Here is a 20,939-nt window from a genome sequence, read left to right on the forward strand (position 1 = left end):
ATCAGAAAGAGGGATGCTGGGCCCAACTGGAGGGCGTAACTTTCACTCATTACCTAGGAAGATTATAGCCATTTCATCAAAGCCATTATCTAGAGAAAGATTCCTATTGGCGGGGGCCAGCAAAATTCATTTCATGCTTCAAAAGTTTGTGATGGGACTGGCTAAGGGGCGAGGGAAAGGGAAAAAAAAAACCTAAATTGTTTAGAAGGTGTACAGCCATGATTTGTTTAAAAACCACAAACTGCCAAGGCAGAGCTATGGTCACGATACCAAGTAGCAGTCTGTGACCAACTGTGGCCCCAGGGACCAGTTCCTGACCACAGACCTCTCCAGTTACACCAACATCCAGACCTCCCCCTCCCCCAACCTCCACAGCAGTTCTAGTCCTGGGACCTGTGCCTTTGCCGCCTTCCAGCTTGAGTCTCTGGCCCTGTTAACACACAGCCACTTGTTCACATCCTTCCCTTAATGACTGGGGACAGTGACCATTGTGTTTTCCGGGAGTTGGTATCTTCCTTACCTAGAGAGGTTTTAAGGGGTACCTCTGTCTAGCACCTTTATGTGTGATCACATCCAGTTGTCAGCCCCATTTCTCCACCATCTGCTACCTGTGAGCTTCCAGCCTTCCCCAACCTTTTCCTCAGCATAGACATAGTCTGACTTGGCTCGACTGCCACCAGGAAGGCCCGACCTCCTTACCTAGACTTATTTCTGACTGCCACAGGACTGTACAATAAAAGTAAGGGGATAATGGCCATTGCTGCCCCTGCTTGCCCACTCCACAACAGAAGGGGTTCCCACTGCACCAGGGAACAGCTCACAAGAACTTGCTAGCATATTACCTTCCCAAAGGAACAAGACATCCCGATTTTAGTACCTTTGGGGCCCTGAAGGCAGGGCTGGGGGTACTTTGCAAAAGTCCAAAGAGGAAGACTCAAAGGATCTTAAAAGGAATCGCCTCATTTCCCCACCCCACCCACCCTGAGTCTCTAGAACATTCCTTTGTCAATGTGACTTTGTTTCCTTCTCTCTGAAATTGAACTTTTCTTCCCAACTCATTCCTCATGTGCGAACAGCACTGTTCCCCGGGGAAGCTCGGTTTTAACGCACATGTTTTTCTAAGGAACTTGGAGCTGGGGCTCACTGCAGACAATAAAGACTCATGTCTGCAAGCCCTCCTGGCTGGTAGGGGCACCAGGGGATTGAGATGGTGAAGTCGCAGTGCTTAGAAGCCAGCCTCTGCCTCCAGGGTTCAGAAGGTTCAAAGTTCTCCCCAGCATCCCGAGAGTTCAAGGGGCTTGGGATCCAGCCGGGGTGTGCAACAGTGTCAACTGCTTTCCACACCTTTCCCAACACTTCCGGCCAACTCCACTTAACTTTCTTGCTTCGAGTTTTTCTTTTGAGCCTCATCTCCTCCCTCTCTCCAGCCTGCTGGGGTTTTTCCTTTCTTCTGCAGCTTCCCTCTCCCACCACACTGGCCCCCCCACTCCCCCACCCCTGCCGCCACCTCTTCCCCCCCACCTCCAAAGTACCCTTGCCTCAGAGGATGCCTAGCCCACATGGCTCCTCCCCCTCAAACCCCACTCCGCCCCAGTGGCTGCCTGCCTAGCCTACACAGTTCTTCCTGCCTCGGTAGCTGGCTTCAAACCTGGAGTGCGCCAGGCCAGGCAGGCAGGCAGTGCCTGAGTTACATGTCAAACCTGTACAAACACAGCAACTGCCGCCACTTATATTTGAATGGGCTCAAGAAAAAAAAAACCTGTCCTTTTCCTCCTGCTTACCCAGCATGGGAAGGATATGGCCAGGGGTCGGCAAGGAGCCAGCAGGGGACACCCAGCGGGCACCGCCACTCTGCAGCAGGGACTTCAGGAGGCCTGGGAGGGAGGTGAAGACCCTGAGGCTCCCGGGCCAGCCAGCTTACTGAAATTGTTGAGTTCTAGAAAGCACAAGCACTAGCTTAAAAACAAACAAATGCTGGCTGTGGTGGCGCATGCCTTTAATCCCAGCACTCAGGAGGCAGAGGCAGGTGGATCACTGAGTTCGAGGCCAGCCTGGTCTACAAAGTGAGTCCAGGACAGCCAAGGCTACCCAGAGAAACCCTGTCTCAAAAAACAAGGCAAAACCCCCCAAACCCCCAAACAAACAAACAAAAACATGGTAGAAAGCCATTGAGAAAAGCACTTGAAAAATCAGCCTCTGGTTTCTATGCACACACCCACATGAGCATGTACACGTAAAACACAATACACACACATATGAGAACACACACTAACACACACAGACAGACACATGGACACACATGAACACACACATATACCTATGGACACATACGAATACACATATACTGGGACACATATGAATACACAAACAGAGACACACAGGGACACTCAGACCACACACACATGGACACACACAATGAGACATGCACACACAAACACAGATGCACAGGGACACACACATGGACATGGACACGGAACACACACACACACACACACACACACAGAGAGAGAGAGATGCACAGTAAGAGGAGACTGGTGGCCATTTCTTATAAGGAGCACAGAAATGGCTCAATCAACACTAAGTACATCTCCAGCTTAGTCCAGGGTGTGCTGCCTGAGGCGCAAGGCTTTGAGCTAGAAATAGCCTGCTTGCTCATCATTTTGTGCCTCCTTTGATGACGACATCTGGGATCCAGAGAGGCTCTGATCCCTGATGCAGTAGGAGCAGCACACACGGGGCCTAGAGTGATGCTGAGCCCCAAGGCCTGGGCAGGGGCTCCTGGCTAGCACAGGGCAGCCACTGGGTAACTCACTGTGCTCCCAGGCCAGATCAGGTTGAGGGACAGCCAAGCCAGGCACTCCTGCAGGCCTGTGGGGTTGCCAAGGGGTCAAGGGGTCGGTCTTGGTCTGTTACACAGAAACCTCAACTCCAAAGCAGCCAGCTCAGCAAAACAAAAATCAAAAAAACCGAGACAGCCGATCCCTTCTTGGGTGGTGCAGCCTGGAATGACACCACGGCAGAGCCGCAGAAAGAAAACAAGAGATGGGAAGCAAACTCTCTGGCCTCACAGGGAGAGTGAGGCCCCTCGCTGCTGCCGATAGAGGCTGACAGGTCAGGGGGCAGCTGTGCCTCCCCTTGGGAGTTAGCATGTGACAACAGGGGTAGGCACACACAGACAGGTATGAACTGGCCTAGCAGCCATCTGCACAGCATCTTTCCCAGCTCTGAGTAAGATGCATGGTCACAAGACCTTCCTGTATCTCGTGTACACTCCCCATAACACTGACATAGAGGTCCTAAGAAACATCGGGGCCAGAAGGAGGTTGTACAGGATGGCAAGGGGCCATGTAAATGGCTCAGAGGGTAAGGGCACTGCACTAACCACTAAGACTAAAGGCCTGAGTTCCATCGCAGGACCCATGTGACAGAAGGCGAGCACTGACTCCCACCAGTTGTCTTCTGGCCTCCAGATGTTCACCATGGTCCATGTGTCGCTCTACCATGTATAAATAACAAACAAGTGTAATTTTAAAAACGTAAGACTGACTACCGCCTTGATGAATAATGTTCAACAGCAAGGGCTCTCTGTTGAGGCCCTGTCATCTGTCTCAGGGACATGATTTCTCAAAACGTTTACAGCCTGGTCAGGCCCCTGTATAAAGCACTGATTCTGATTCTGAGCTGGCTGTCTTTGGACAGGCTTGGAAAGAGCCAAGCCATATCCAAGGCCCATCCCAGGCAAGCGGGTGAAAGCCACCCTCTAGGATGGTTGTCTGAGACACTCAGGTTCTACACAGGACAGAACTCTCCAGCCTGACGCGGGTGAATGGATCTACAATAGACTTGGGTCCTGGAGCAGAGACTGGCTGAGTTAGTCCTACCGAGGGACCACTGCTGCCAACAGAACCCTCACACTAGCCCTCACAGGGTCTGCTCTCACAGACTCAAAGTGGGACCTTCTACACCAAGAACCCTCTCAGCAGCCACCCAAGCCCACTGAATAACATCCGGGTCTAAGTACTGCTGAGGTTTAAACCCATCCACGTCTCCTGGAGGTCCACAGAGGCAGGCCTTTCTACTGCCAAATTGCCTTCCTCCCTCATTCTCAGAAGTCCACAAGGATGCCATCCCACCCAGCCAGGCCCCACCCATCAAGGGCTGCAGCCTCCCCCAGGCCACACCTGCTCTTGGCTCCCCTTCTCAGCCTCTCCCTCTTGTGGCCTCCTAATGCTTGCCTTATCTGGGCCATTACCAGGCACATTAGGGCCTTTATTTTTTATTTGTTTTGTTTTGTTTTGTTTTATTACTTTATTCATATTACATCTCGATCGTTAGCCCTTCCCCTGTTTCTTCCCATTCTTCCCTCCCTCCCACTTCCCCCCTTCTCCCCTCCCCTATGTCTGTGATTGAGGGAGACCTCCTCCCCCTATATATGCTCTTAGAATATCAAGTCTCTTCTTGATAACTTGCTATCCTTCCTCTGAGTGCCACCAGGTCTCCCCATCCAGGGGACATGGTCAGAAAAGGGGCACCAGGGTTCGTGTGAGAGTCAGATCTCACTCTCCACTCAGCGGTGGAGAGTATCATGTTTGTCGGCTAGGTCTTGGTAGGGGTTCGAAGTTTAATGCCTATATTCTCCTTGGCTGGTGCCTTAGTTTGAGGAGGACCCCAGGACCCAGATCTGCCTGTCATAGCTGCTTTATACATAATAGCCAGAACATGGAAACAGCCTAAGTGTCCCTCAGTAGAAGAATGGACTAAGAAACTGGTACATTTACACTATGGAATACTACTCAGCTATTAAAAACAAGGAATTCCCGAAATTTGTGGACAAATGGATTGATCTAGAAATTATCATAATGAGTGAGTTCACCCAGAAGCAAAAAGAGACAAACGGTATATACTCACTTATATCAAAACACTAGTCCAAGGGATACGTACCATGAAAAACTTTACTTTCCAAGAAAGTGGGTCAGAGGAGAGGACATCCTATTGAGACTTTAGGCAAGAGTAGCATAGAAGAATAGGGAAATAGTAGGACCCCCAGGGTCCTGGAAACCTACAAGGCCCTTTATTTTTACTTTGAATTCAGCCTGTCCCTAGTCACACCCCAGCTGCTTTCTCAAAGTCTGACATATACCACGACGTAAAGCTCAACGGCATTTATTGCTCCTGCAGAAACAATGTGGTGCAGGTAGGTTTCCAGGTTAGACCACAGGAATCAGGTACCTGCAGTGTGGCTGAGCTCCTGCCTGATTTGCACTTTGAACCTCACCTTTAAAAATACAATACTGGGATCTGGGGACATGGTGACTCAGTCAGGAAAGTACTTGATGCACCTGAGCTTGACTCCATGAACACACATGACAAAAGCCACCCGTGGTGATGCATACCTGTGATGCATACTTCCATACTTGCTAGAGTTATCTGGCAGGGGGAACATCAATTGAGAAAATGTCCCCACTAGGTTGGCCTGTGGGCAAGCCTGTGGTGTGTTTCCTTGCTTGGTGATTGATGTGGAAGGACCCAACTTATGGTGGATGGTGTCATCCCTGGGCTGGTGGTCCTAGGTTTTGCAAGCCACGAGGAACAAGCCAGTAAGCAGCATCCCGCCAAGGATCTCTGCATCAACTCCTGCCTCCAGCCCTGACTTCTCTGGGTGATGCATTGTTACCTAGACATGTGAGAGGAAGTAAGCCCTTTCTTCCCTTTTGGTCATGTGTTTTCTAATGGCACTAGAAACCGTAGGATGTAGCTCTAGGGAGGAAGAGACAGGCAGATCCCTGGGGCTCACTGCTTGGCCAGTATAACCTCCTTTTCCAAGCCCATGAGAGATCCTGTCTCAGAAACAATAATGTGAATGTCACCTGAGGAAGGACAGCTAAGAGAGTTGTTTGACCCCCACATGCACACATGGACATGTACATGTGAGCACACAAACATGTATGTACACTATATACATAGCCAGTTACAGGACACTCTTGGTATTTGGGTTACTATGGTAAGGTAGGCGTTGTTCAAGCTGTGCCCGGGTACAAAATAGCCTACTATCATAAAAACAGAGGCCATGATGGGCCATGGGGTCAAATGGGGTCAGGTGAGGACACTGCCAGGAAGAAGGAGGCATTGATTGGGTCAGACAGTCCTGACTGGAGCAGACACAGGCACTGTGGACTGGGGGCATTGGAAGCAGCAGGTTATGCCAGAGAAATATCCAGAACCAGTACAGAAGGGAACTTAGTGCAAGCCTTTACTTCAAGGGCACTCACAGGCTCTCCAAAACCATCCACAGCCCACCGGCTCCTTACTGGTCTGCTGCCCAAGGCAGAAAGAGTCTTGTGTTTAAAAAGGTCAACTTACAAGTGGTCTAAGCTACATCCTCTGATATTCAAACATTTGTATCTCAGAATTCTACAAAGCAGATGCTTTTTAACATAGTTGAAAGTCCAAGGCTCAGAATTTCTCAAAGTTGTTAAAAACAAAACAAAACAAAAACAGCAAAGCAGCCACAGGGCAGCCTCAGGCCACTCTCCCGGGCTTACGTCAACAGGTGTTGACAAGGAGTTGGGGGTGCCCTGCTTCCCTCCATGTGGAATCAGAGAGGAAAGAAACTGTACCTTCGTGTTACCAAGGAACTGGCAAGGTGACACCATGGGTAAATGCATTTGTTGCTCAGCCTCAGGATCTGAGTTCTAAACCAGGGACCCAGGACCCACGTGGTAGAAGGAGAAAACTCTCTCTCTCTCTCTCTCTCTCTCCCTCTCTCTCTCTCTCTCTCTCTCTCTCTCTCTCTCTCTCTCTCTCTCCCACACACACACACACACACACACACACACACACACACACACACACACACAAACACGCACAATTCCACGTATGTATTAAATGCTAAGGCTAAACATACAGAAGGGGCAGAATGGTGCACAGGAGTCTGCATAGCATACGGATTAGGACAAAGGCATGCTTGGAATTATGTGGTCTGTATGTACCTGTGTGTGTGTGCGTGCGCGTGCCTGTGCGCAGAAACCAGAATTTGCTATGAGGTGTCTCCCCCTCTCAGCCACCTCTCCACCTTATTTTTTGAGACAGTGTCTTCTCTCATTGAACCTGGAGCTCTCCCATTGGCTAGACTGGCTGGCCAGCCTTTTTGTCTCTGCCCTCTAGCTCTGAGATTACAGGTGTTCACCATCACAGCTGCCTTTTTATATGGGATCCGAACTCAGGCCTTTATGGTTGAGCAGCAGGAGCCAGCAGGAGCCTTCCCCCACTGAGTCATCTCCCTAGCGCTGAATTTGTTTTTTTTTTGTTTTTTTTTTTTTTAACTCAGTTGTGCAGCTCTCAAATATGAACTCTGTAGACTACAGGGTTGGTGTCTCCACGTCAAAGGTGGCACACCCTGCGGCAGGTCACCGAGCCTTGCCTGCCTAACCCAGGTGCCTTCTTCAGCTTGTTTGTTTCTGCTGGGAAGCAAGACGAATTAAAGACTCCCACATGGAGACAGTGTCACCCCTTCCTTGGCGGCTGCACACTCCTGTGTCCCTCCTCCCCATCGGGGGTGACTCACCCCTCAGATGTATAATGAATCAGGCACTTGCTCATTAATAAAAAATGACAAGCGATCGTCTTCATTGAAATCTGCGGAGCAGCCAGCGCCTGCAGATACGTCCCTGCTTGGCGGCTCTGCAGTTCCCTGTTGGTGAGGTGGTAATGAATCCAGGAGAAGAGCCAGCAAGCGCAAAGCCCAGTGCTTACTGTGCAGGCAGGAGGCCACCTTTCCCCAGCGGGTGGCCGGTGGCCTGCAGGTCTAGCAGAGAGATGCCTTTTTCATCTGTTTTAACAAAGGGGCTTGGCTCAGCAGGCTGAGGCCTGGAGAGGTCATGAAGACAGGAGGAAGGTCCCGGCTTGGAGGAACCCATTCTTGCTATGAGAAGTCAGCTAACCACTACATGCAAACACCCTAGGAGGGCCAAGCACAGACTAGACTCACTTCAATATTTTCTTTTTGTTTGGAACGGGGCTGGGGAGATAGTGGGTAAATTGCTTGCCCTGCCCCGCAATTATAAGGACCCGAGTTCGGATCCCCAGAACCAACAGAGAGCCAGGTGTGGTGGTGCACAGTCTTCTTCCCAGCGCGCCTGTAGCCAGGCAGGAAGCAGAGACAGGAGAGCCCCACCCCAGAGGCTCTCAGGCCACTGTGCTGGCCTACACAGCGGTGAACAAGAACAAACCTCAGGACCTGAGTTCTAAACCAGGGACCCAGGACCCACGTGGTAGAAGGAGAAAACCCTCTCTCTCTCTCTCTCTCTCTCTCTCTCTCTCTCTCTCTCTCTCTCTCTCACACACACACACACACACACACACACTCACACTCATACACACACTCACACACACTCACACACACACACACTCACACACACAATTCCACCTGTGTATTAAGTGCTAAGGGTAAACATACAGAAGGGCAGAATGGTGCACAGGAGTCTGCATAGCATACGGATTAGGACAAAGGCATCCAGATAGATGTCAGAGGCAATTTTCTGACCTCCACATGGGAGAGGGCAGCCTTATGACCTCCTATCTCTAAGGCTCACCAGCACCAAGGGAAAGAAGCCCTGGCGTGGGGCAATGTCACAACAGGCACCTCCCCAGAGCCACCAGCAGCCTGCCAGGCTTCTCCCAACAGGCGCCGTGCTGCTTGTTCAGTGCAGAAGTGGACGGACAGCCATTGATGTAATTCAGGCTTTTCCCTAGCTCTCTGCATAATAGCTGACAATTGTGATAAGAGCTCCTTCAAAGGTCTGGAGGTAACAGGCCTCGGCGGCCGCATCAAACCACTCTTTCATCTAGTCCACCGCCACCCTCACACACGTGCACAGGTGTTGTGATGGGAAGCCGCAGCAAGATAGCCAAATTTCTCAATCCTGAGGGCAGGTAGTCTAACCCCTAGCACAGGTGATGTGCAGCGATCCAGGTGGCTGAGCCAGACTCATTCGTCGCCCCATTGAGTTTATCTATGCTGCCCCTCGCTGCCCTAGAGCCTTCTACGGCTCCCTGTTGATGATGAAGCCGGGACCAGGCTCCCATGACGAACCCTGCTTGCACAGTGCTTTTCCACACAGGGACCTTCTCTTCAGAGTGAACAAGTGACCACCTTTAACCAACAGGTGCCTGAAATGCTCTTGTCAGGGGAGTGGGTAGGTCTTACGGCATTCTGCTATTGTCCTTCAAGCCAGCCACCTTGGCTACTACTGAGGTCTGATTCCCAGGATGCTAGCAGGGAGCCAACTCTCTAGAACCACGGTTCTCAACCTTCCTCATGCTGCGAGCCTTTAATACAGCACCTCATGTTGTGGTGACCCCACCCCCAACCATAAAAGTATTTCGTTGCTACTGCATAACTGTAATTTTGCTGCTGTTATGAATTATAAATATCTGTATGCAGGGTATCTGATATGTGACCCCATGGGGGTTGCAACCCACAGGTTGAGAATCATTGCTTTAGCGGCTCTTGAAGCTTCTGAAATGGCTACTAGCAGTCATCTTGAGTGCAGGTGGCTTTAGAGCCCAGATGGAGCATATTTCAGAAGTGACAATGACACAGAGACGGGGAGTCTGGAGATGCAGATGAAAAGACTCAAGTGAGGTAAGCTGGGACCTGATGGCCCCCAGGAGCAGCCAGGATGGGGTAAAGTGTCTCTGTGAGGTCAGTACCATTTGCACGAGTGCTACGAAGTCTATAAACCTAAAATGACTTTAAAATTTATTTTTTGTTTATGATCACTGCACGATGGGAGAGGCATGTGATGTGAGCTGTGGAGGCCACAGGACAGCACTCTGGATGTGGTTCTGGGGACCCAGCTCAGGCCATGGGGCTTGCTGGGTGAGCTCCATGTGTTTTCCCAGTGGAGCCATCTGGCTGGCCCAGCTCTCTTTAAAGACAAGAAGTCATTCCAAAGCCCTGCAGCTCACTATATAGCCCAGTCTGGCCTCAAGCTTGTAGCAACGCCCCCCCCCCCCTTCTGCCTCAGCCCCCGAGTGCTGGAATAACAGATATGTGCTTTACTAAAGGGAGTTTTGTTATACGTATTTATTTGGAAGGGGTGTGGATGCCACGGAGAGATACGGGGGTCGGAGGACAACGTGCAGGCTTCAGTTCCCTCATTCCTGCCAGAAGGATCCAAGACTCTTGTTTAGGAGCTTGAGCTTGGCAACAAGAGCCTTTAGCTACCCAGCTGGCTCCTCAGCTCCTCCTAACTTCCTAGTGACAGAAGAGTGGTAGTGGGGACACTGTAAGGCTGAGCTGGACTCACTGCACACAGCTTCCTTGTTCTGCAATCTTTTCTACAAAGGAAAGGGCTAGCGTGGGTACCGTGAACATCACAAGGCAGGAATAACACAGCAGGCAGGGCTGATTGAGGAGCCTAACCCTGTGCCAACCCCCCCCCCCAATCTCCTGCCCATCCCTGGGTACTTGGAGAATCCTTTGATCAAGTTCCAGACAAGAGCAAGGGCAATCAGAAAGAAGCAGAGCCCTGGACAAGTTCCTTCAGAAGACTACTTAGGAAAGCCCTGAGCTGGGACGTAGCTCAGCTGGTAGTGTGTCTGCCTAGCATTCATGAAGGCCCGAGTTCAATCCCCAGCATCTGATAAGTCAGGAAAATGTATGCATGCTTGTACTCTCGGCACTCAAAGTTCATCCTTAGCTAAGGAAGGAATTTGGAGCCAGCCTTGGCTACATGAGACAATAAAGGGAGTCGGGGGGGGGGGGGGGGGGGGAGGATATCTTGTTAATAAATATAGAATCCCAGCATTGGGAAGGAGAATTGGGAGAATCAGAAGTTTAAGGTCACCCTTGGCTACATTTTAAGTCCACTGTGGGCTACATAAGACACAACAAAGAAGAGGAGTGGGGAGGGGAGGGGAGGGAAGAGGAGAGGGGAGGAGAGGGGAGGGGAGGGGAGGGGAGGAGAGGAGAGGAGAGGAGAGGGGAGGGGAGGGGAGGGGAGGGGAGGGGAGGGGAGGGGAGGGGAGGGGAGGGGAGGGGAGAAGGAGACTCTTGGTGATGTGTCTTTTAAGCCAGGATTTCTTAGGTACAGAGACATGCCCAGCCCTGAGGTGCTTCCAGAAGGCCTGGTTTAAGATAAGGACCCTGGCCAGGGCAAGCACTCCATGGTCTTGCCACAGCCTGGTTGGCTCAGGCACGAGACAGCACATTGCAAAACCTTGGCCTCAGGGATGGAGTCTGCCCTAGATTAAGAAACACTTTCCAAATGAGATAATTATTTAATAGGTAATAAACGCAGTCAGGGAGACAGTGGTAGAAATTCAGTTGACTAAATGCCTGTGGCCCCCAGCACCACCAACCCTCCCTGGAGTCCAGCCTGCTGTCGCTCACTCCTTGGTATCTCTTTGTGCTCAGCCGACCTTCACAAGCCCCACGTGCTGTAAACTAGCCATCTAGTCAGTTGGCTATAGAACCTGAGTCAACAGGGCCACAACAAGGCACCTGCCATGCTGCCTACCTTAATCCAATGGCTTGTCTTTTATGTTGTCCTTTCCTGGGGACTTGGGGCCCAGGGACCCGTGGGGCGAGCCAGGAGAGATCAGGAACCAGAAACCAGAAGCTGCTTTGTGCTGTTCACCTGCCTGGCCCTGGCTTGGGTGACCTTGTCCTCAGCAAGAAGTGTGTAGCTCTGTTGAGTCCACCTAAACAAGGCCCTGATGTACCATCATTAAACGGACGTGAGCAAAGAGGAGGGGAAACCATCACCTGCTGACCAACCGCATGCTAGGTACCACAGGAGCCTCTACCAGGGCACTGCACCAGACAGAGAGGTTTCATGACAAATAGACACTGAGATTCAGAGGTCAAATGACTTGTTCCTAGGTCACACAGATGGCATCAGGCCCAGAAATCAATCCTGTCCTGCTTGGGGTATCACGTGCAACTCTTTCTTCACTCCTCGACTCCTTCCAGACACTCACGGCAACTTTTTCATTGACCCAATAATACTATGTCCTGAGTGATAACGTCAAGCACGGGGAGTTAGAAGTAGCCATGATCAGAGTAAAGGAGCCATCGGGGTGAGTGTGTGTGTGTGTGTGTGTGTGTGTGTGTGTGTGTGTGTGTGTGTGTGTTTTCGCTTCTGTACAGGGCAGAGGGATGGGGAGGGAGAGAGAAAGATAATAGAAATCAGAAGAAAGTACGTGGCTATCAGGCATGGTGGTTCTCACGTGCAACCCTAGCACTCAGGGAAAGAGTCGGGGAAGGAAGGAAGGAAGGAAGGAAGGGTGGCTGGTATGCAAGAAACTACCCTGACACACGACCTGGATGAAAACTGCAGTGACATAGAAGGTGGACAGGGAGATTAGTGAGTGGAAGGATGGGTGGGTGGATGACTAGAAAGTGGGCAGGCATGTGAGCGGGTAGATGGATGGGCGGATGGGTGGATGAATGGATAAATGGGGAGTAGATGGGTAGAATGGGTGGGGGTGAATGGCTGGATGGGCAGGTGAGTTGGGGGAAAGCAGATGGGCAAATGAGTAAGGGGATGAGTGTACATTTGAATGACTGGCCAGGTGGGAGACAGAAGGACAGCCGGAGCTCTCTAGTGTAGCATTTCCTTCCTTGTCCTCTTTCCTCTTGCACCGCCCTTTCAGCTCAGGTCTCCCTGGTCTCCTGCAGGAGCACTGAGAGGAGGGACAACGGCTTGGCAGACCCTGGTCCACAGCCCCACCACACTGGAGTACATCATGGAACCTCCCCCCTTTGGACCAGTAGAGCTGGGGCCCAGAAGGATAAAGCTCGGATTTTTGGCTCTCCTCTCCTGCCTTTTCCAAGCCCCTGGCCTAGGCTGTTATTACCCCTGCCTGTCCAGGCAGCTCCTGCCTTGATAGAAATCAAAGGGCCTCTGGGCCCAGTTCTATCAGAGCATGCCCGCTCCCTGCAGGCCTGAGTATGAGCCAAGCATAGCCACCGACAAGCCATCAGTGGTCCATGCATTTGGATTTCAATCTAGAAAGCTGAGTGATGTGGAAGCACGGGGAGGAGGGGGATGTCAGGCAGGTGTGATGACTGGACATGTGCTCAGAATGGCGATCTGTAAGGCCCTGGTTGCTCCAGAGGTGTCCACAGGCAGCTGAGCTTGTTCCCTAACACAATAAGTGGTCCTAGGCTAACTTGGGCCCAACATCATCCATAGGCATGAGAGAGGCTAGGGCTCGGGTGGCCTGTAGTAGAAAGCAGCCCGTAGCTCTGAGTGTCCATTGTGATCTCTCTCCCTGGAGGCTGTCCCGCCTCCCATCCAGAAGCACTCAGCCCAACCTAGACTCCCAGCCTGGGCCCCTGCACGCGAGTTCTGGACTGGACCACCATGGATGGTGAGTTAAGCAGCATTCATTCCCACCTCTCATTGCAGGAGGCCAGCAGGCCACAGGGATAAAGAGGACCTCCAGCCGCTATGGCAGGCCTATAGACCAGAAAAGGATTCAGGAAGGACACAGGCTCCAAGGTGAGTGGCCCAGGTCAAGTTCCAGTGATGCCCCCCTTTCCCCAACCCCTTCAGACAGATATCAAGTATCCCAGGGTAGCCTAGAATGCATTTACATAGCCCAGGATGACCTTGAACTCCTGGTCCTCTCGCATGGCCTCCTGGGTGGGAGGACTTCCGTATGCATGCACTGCTGTACCTGGTTCAATGCAGGGGATAAAAGCCAGGTCTTCATGCATTCTCGATTAGCGCCCTACACACTGAGATACATCCCTAGCCTGTTGACTTCCCCTTTGCAAACAGGCAAGCACAACAGCCATGATATTTACCAAAGGCCTGGAAAAACTCAGCTTCCTGGCTCATACCAGACATCACACAGACGGTACCTGGCAGCTTTTAATATTTGTATTTAATTTTAATTTATGTGTGTTGGTGTGAGGGTGTCAGATCTTGGAGTTACAGACAGTTGCAAGCTGCCATGTGGGTGCTAGGAATTGAACCCGGGTCCTTTACAAAGAGCAGGCAGTGCTCTTAACCACTGAGCCATCTCTCCAGCCCCCACCTGGCAGCTTTTAAACGAAGTGCCTTAATGAGTGGCTCAGACAGTAGTTGAGGACAGCCGTCTAGGGGCAGCCAGCCCTGGCGAGAGGACTGACTGAATCTGCAGCCCACCCACAGTGAGACCCCAGGTTCGTCCTATACTCTCTCTAGCCTCTCTTTTTCAGTCTGTCCAGTGAGGGATCGTGGGACTGTTTTCTAGACCTGCCAGAAGCATAGAATAAGCACAGTGCCTGAACTCCCTGAAAGGCAGCTTCCAGAACCCCTTCTTGTAGCTCAGGGTGCCCTCAAACTCCTTATATAGACCTTGAACTCCTGATCCTTCTGCCTCTACCTCCTCAGTGCTAGGATTACAGGCATAAACTACCCCACCTGGTTTATGCATTGTTGAGGCAGAGCCTGGGGTTTTGTGCATGCTGGGCAATCACTCTACCACTGAGCTACATTGTCCCCCCTCAATCACGTCTCCCAGTTTTCTTACCATTTCCACATCTGGGAGACCCCACACCTTCTCTGGGTGCTGCCTTTATGTGCATACACACCCCTGCCCCCTCTCCCCCAGATGAGTAATGTAATTTTTAAAAAGAGAGAGAGTAGGAGTTGCATAGTGGGATTCTGTTTTTAAAAAAAAGGAAGGAAGGGAAGGAGGGAAGAAGGGAGTGAGGGGGTAGGAAGGGGGGAGGGAGGGAGGGAGGGAGGGGGGAGGGAGGGGGAGGGAGGGGGAGGGAGGGAGGAGGGAGGGAAGGGTAGGGAGGGAGGAGGGAGGGAGGGAGGGAGGGAGGGGGAGGGAGGAGGGAGGGAGGGAGGGAGGGAGGGAGGGGAAAAACAAGCAAGCAATGCACAGCCTCTGGCACCTCCAAGATCAGCCCACAGCTGAGAGGCGGTTGCTCTTGTAAGAGTGCCATATACATGGGGCCTTTCCTCTTACAGCATCCCTGGGCACCTTTAAGCTGTCAGTCACTCCTATGAGCTGTCAGCTAGCCTTGTGAGCTGGCATACCTAGAAGGTTGTATGTCTCTTCATCTGCTGAGTTATCAATGATTCTGGCTCGGATGGCCTCTCAGATATTGAGGGATTCTGGGTCCTCCCCAGATGACCTCAAGGGGGGACTTTGCTCTGTGTGGGTGAGGAGCATTGTTGCACCCAGCCCATTAAACAATCTGGCCCCGAACTGGGCCTGCTTGGCTCACACTCTGCCCAGCAGTGGGCTTGACTGTTAGACTCTTCCCACCGGTTCAAGGGCCAATAATGTCAAACAGTATCAGAAGCATCTAAACTTGGCAGAAACACAACCTTGTCTGGTCCTGGTCCTGCAGAGTCAGGATGCAGCACAGACCCCATGTTTACTAAGTCTTCTGAGGGGTTAGGGACGAAAGCTCAATCGGTAAAGCACTTGTCATGTGTACTATAGTTTCCTTTATGCTCCTGTGATGCAACATCCTGACCAAAAGCAACTCAGGGTTTATTTAGCTTACAGCTCCAGGCCATCACTGCAGGAAATCAAGGCAGCTCGTCATGGCACATCCACAGTCAAGAACAGAGCAAAGCCAATGCACCTGTGCTGCCTGCTTGCTACTCAGCCAGGCCCCCTCTACTCCTATACGGAACAGAACCGCCAAACAGGGAATGGCACCGCCCACAGTGGGCTTGCTTCTTACATCAATTAACAAGCAAGATTATCCTCCACAGGCTAGCCTGTCGTTCAGGTGAAACTCCCCTTCCAGGTGACTGTAATTGGCTATGTCAAGTTGACAGTTAAAACTAACCCTCTCACCCCAAAAACATGAGGACTTGTGTTAGGATCCCCAGAACCCATAAGAAAAAAAATCAGGCATGGTGGTGCACATTTTTAATCCCTGGTGGAGACAGGTATAGGCACCTGTGGCTTGCTAGCCAGCCAGACTAGCAGATTGGAGGAGTTCTGGGCTGAGTGCGAGATGCTGTCTTGAAAATCAAGGTGAAAAGTGACTGAGGAATACACCTAATTTTAACCTCTGACTCTACATGTCGTTGTCCTTCTGAGACCCCACCTCTCCTCTCTGTCATTCCCAGGCCTTATTTACTGCAGTCAGAAAGCATTCATCTTCCATACTCAAGTCTCCAGCATCTGGCCTGGTCAGGCTGCCCTGCTCTTGGTAGCCTGGGGTCACTCTCTTGCTTTCTACCTGTCTACACTGGGCTTGGGCCCCATCTGCCCTTCTCTGTACCCTTGAGCATCTCTCAGGGCCATCTTTTTAGCCCCAGCCAATGCCTGCTTCCACATGAGGAAGCCTGTACCAAGCATCTCTGAAAGCCAGCAACTGACTCACGTAGAGCCTAAGGACACATGCCACCACCCAAGTTCCCTGTGCCTCCTCCCTTGGCAGTGTCACAGTCTCTGCCCTCATACCTTCTCTCCTAACTCCCTCCACTCCCAGGAAAGCAGGGTGCGGGATCTAGACCATGGTTGCCTCCAAGAGTGAGGGCACTATCCAGGATGTAGGGCACAGTGAGTGAAGGCTGACTGGCTGTTCAGTTGAAGGGAGATGGCCCTGCTGACTTATCGATATAGAGACCACTTAGAACGGGTGACAACTCTCAAGAACCACAGGGATATCTGCAGTTAAAATCAAAGGAATTTGGAGGCTATCATGGCGGCACTGGTATTCCAAGCCAAAGGGATGGGGCCCCTAATGGTGGAATTCTAGGCTTCGGCTCCAAATGAGCTGGGGAGGCAAGAGAGGCGCCTGTGGGCAGAGAAGCCTTGCTCAAGCCAGTGGCAGAACAACTGACTGCTCTGTCCAAGCATGGGCAGCTTGTCACCGGCCCTGGTTCTGAGTGCCACCTCTCTAGCACCCATCCCTTGGTCCTGCCTAACTGTGCTGGTCCCACGTGTGTCATGGGACTCTATGGGGCTAGGTAGGAGGCTGTACTTTTCCCTGCACATTTTCCAGTCTGACATGGCCCCACCCTGGCCCAACCTCACCAAGAGGACTCAGGGGGAATGGGGCCCAGCTTTCAAGTGTCTCTGCGAATCTCCAACGCCTGTCCATGCTTCAATCTGTCCTTCTCTGGACTCCCCACAGAAACCCAGGCTCGGGACCTGCCACCAAGTTCCCTCCACGATGCAGCAGGTGCCCTCAAGGCTCCAAGGCACTGCTACTCTAAGCTCAAGTCTGTGAAACCTCCTCACAGAGTGGGCCCACTCGCTCTAGGCCTCAGCTGCCCCTCTGAGCAGGGAGCTAAGGTTTCCATCCCTTGTACACATCTCGGCACAGCTGGGTCACCGTTACTGGCAAGTGTACCTCTCTAAGATGTGACCAGGAGGGACTGCCCCTCCTCCTCCTGCCGGACAAGCTTGGGTGAGTCTCTGGGTCCTGATGGTCCTCATATCATTTCCGTTGCTGTGATAAAATGCCCTTTACAAAAAACAACTTAAGGGAGACAGGGTTGATTTTAGTTCAAACTCCAGGTGATAGCCTATCACGGAAATCAAGGCAGCAAGAAGATGGGGCAGCTAGCAACATCTGATCCATGCTCAAGACTGAAGAGAAGCGCACGCAGGCACACATGTCTACTCCTCAGCTCTCGGACAATCTAGGACCCAAAACTCAGGGAATAGGGCCGCCCACAGAGGGCTGGGTCTTCCCACATGAGTTACCACAATCAGGACCATGGCCACAGACCAACCTGATCCAGACACTCCCTCACTGAGGCTCTCTCCAAGGTGATTCTACAGAGTTGACAGTTAAAACTATCCCACTTCCTCAGAACGCCCGCTTGCCAGCTCACCAGGCTTTCACGCTCCAGCAGGGCATGGCTCCTGAGGAGTGTCCCAGGCCTGGCTCTGTTTGTGTCCCTCCCTCCAGACACCTCTTGCTGTAAACACACCCACTGTGTCAAGTCAGCATAGGTGACTGTTCTGGAAGCAGGCACAGCACTGGTGTCGTCCAGTGTCCAGCTGGTACTTTGCTGTCCTCCCCTGTGCCTGGGGACTCTACAAAGGCCTTTTCCTCCACGGTGGACCACAAGGTGGAGCAGATAGGACAACAGATTCCAAGGGTAAGTGTCAGATCTAAGTCTGCAAGACATATAGGCACCCACAGCTCCTGGGGAGGCTTCAGCTGGTGTGTCAGATATAAATTAAATAAAGCTTAACAAAGCAAAAGAACAGCATTGTCTTCACTTGAGTGGCCACCCAACTCAGTCTGGCCTGCCTGGGCACACTAAAGATGGCCAACATAGTGCCAAAAGCACCTGGGGACAGTTAAAATTCTCAGAGCCACCTGATGTCCTCTAGGCTACTCCAACAAGTGCCCTCACCCACATCTCTCTCAAGTGTGTGTCTCAGGGCGGGGCATATATGAGCACGGACACTTGTGAAGTCAGGTCCGCACACAGGTGAATGTGCTGGCAGAGGCCAGAGTTTGGCGCGCATTATCTTCCTCGATTGCTCTCCACTTTATTTTTAAGACAAGGTCTCTCACTGAACCTGGAGTCCAAAGACTTGGCACAAGCGGAAGGCTGGGAAGCTCCGGAATCCTCAGTCTCCACCTCTTCCGCTCTGAGATTCCGGATAAGCACCACTGAACCAGCTAAGTGGCTGCTACAGATTCAAACTCAAATCCTCATGCTCGCCCAGGAAGCTCTTCCCTGACAGAGCCATCGCCTGGGCCACCAACAAGCTGTTGCAAACCGGGGCTTTTCAAGTTGTTTCACTTGAATTTTCATAATTATTTTGGCTTTAAAAATAAATCTCATCCATCCCACATATGATTAAAAAAGAAATCAAACAGCACAGCAGGATTTATAAATGAAAGCAATAGTTCCCTCTCCAGCGCCCTCAAGGCAACCACTTCTTATAGATTTCCCTGAATTTTATTCCTCCAGCAGCGTCTGATCGGTATAAGGAATATTGCTTCATAGCATGTTTGCACTCTTGAGTTCAACATTGTCCTTGCTTCTCCATGCAGAATGACAGCTGATGCTTTCCCCAAGCCAGCCTTGGAGTCCCTCGCATCTGGTGGTCTCTGCACTGTCTGAAGGTCAGGCCTGGCCACTGTGCCCTATCCTCCTCCAGGCAGGGGGCACTGCTACCTTGTAGTCATTGCCCCTCCCCCTACTTTGCAGTTAGGGAGCTGGTAAGAAAGACATGGCACCAATGAAGTTTAGTTCCACCCTGCATCCTTACCTAGTAAGTCCTGTAGCTTGACTGACAGGTTCCCCCTCCCCTGCACTCTGGAGAGCAAGTGACCAAGTTCTGCCACCAATGTGAGAGTGTTTTCTCCCCCCCCTCCCCCCCCCCCCCCCCCCCGTGTGTGTGTGTGTGTGTGTGTGTAGGTCAAAGGCTGGCCTTGTGTTTCCCTCTATTACTCTCCATCTTATTTTCTGAGACAGGGCCTCTCACGCCCTTGGTGCTCACTGTTTTAGGTAGAGTGCCTGGTAAGGGAGCCCCAGGCATCCTCCTGTCTCTAGCTCCACAGCCCTGAGAACACAGGTGTATGCTACTACACACAGATTTTTATGTGAGTGCTGAGGACCAAACTCAGGTCCCCAGCCTCAAGTCACAGCCTGCTCTGTCTGCACCTACTTCCCAGCTGCGCCTTTGGCCTCTGTAGACAACGTTGTCTTTTGTTTGTTCTTTCCTTCCTTTAGAAGTTTTTCAAACATTACTTTATTCTTGGTTATTTGCAATTTCACAACTATGTTGCTTAAATCATACTCCCCCCCCCCTTCCGTTTAAAGTACCAGGGAGAGTCAGAGGTATTTCAATGCGAAGATGTTTTTTTTTTTTTTATCCTTGTGTTATGGTCAATTCTCTTGTTAGAATTCTTTCGTAATCTCCTTCCGTCTGTTTTGTGTCTCATTAACTCAACCTTCTATGAGTCACAGGATCCATGGCTTGCTTTCATGTTCTGTCTTTCCCCACAGTCCTCTCAGATGTCCCTGTGCTGCCCTTGTATTCTTCTTTCCACGGGGTCTTCATGAAGTCTCACCTTCCACTTGTATAATGAGTTTTTTTATTTCAATAATCATACTTTTTAAAAGTCCTCGTTTTACATACTCTTATTTAGTAGTAACCTGCTCTTATTTCAGTCACATAATACCTTCTAGTATCTCCCGGGGTTTACCAGTGCTAATGTTTTCATTTCCTTTTTGTTTGTTCGTTTTGAGAGAAAGCCACATATAGCCCACTCTGGTCTTTCTCTGTATCCAAGAATGACTCTGAACTTCTGGTCCTCCTGCTTCAGCATCCCAGATGACTACAGACATAAGATACAGGCCCAGCTGTATGATGCTGGAGATGGAACCCAGGGCTTCACGCATGCTAGACAAGCACTCTACCAACTGCCACATCCTCAGCCCGTCATCTCTTCCCCAGGCTGCTGTCTGAGGACCATGTATTTCCCACCTGTTTACGTTGCACTCTTACATCTTCAACTGCTGCCTCAGCCTCAAGCATCCCTGCCCATGTAGAGAAGGAACTTTGGCTGGAACCTTACCTAGAAGTGTTTGCATTTGAGTGAGGCTTGTCCAGCAGTAGCTTCCGGGATTCCACCGGGGATGTCTATGTGCCAGGTAGCAGAGTTTTGGCTCTGCAGCCCCACAACCAGGATTTGCCTTGGTTATCATAGACTCTGACTCTACAAGCAGCCCACAAATATCCATTCTGCCGCTGCTGCCACCACCACCACCGTTACCACCATCATCAACGTCATCGCTCCCACCACCATCACCACCACCACCGTTACCACCATCATCAACATCATCGCTCCCACCACCATCACTTCATCATCATCACCACCATATTCACCACAGGTCTCTCACTGACTCTGGGGCTCACTGATTCAGTTACTCTGGCTGGCAAATGAGCTCCAGGGACCCTCCTGCCTTCACCTCGAAGCACTGGGG

General features: G+C 51.3%; 1 protein-coding gene across 1 annotated transcript in view; it reads right to left on the bottom strand.

Moving 5' to 3' along the window:
• Nucleotides 1–20,939, bottom strand: part of Gli2 (GLI family zinc finger 2) — a 227,555-nt gene that overhangs the window by 106,455 nt on the left and 100,161 nt on the right.

This window comes from Acomys russatus, chromosome 6 (genome assembly GCF_903995435.1).
Source record: "Acomys russatus chromosome 6, mAcoRus1.1, whole genome shotgun sequence".
NCBI classification, from domain to species: Eukaryota; Metazoa; Chordata; class Mammalia; order Rodentia; family Muridae; genus Acomys; species Acomys russatus.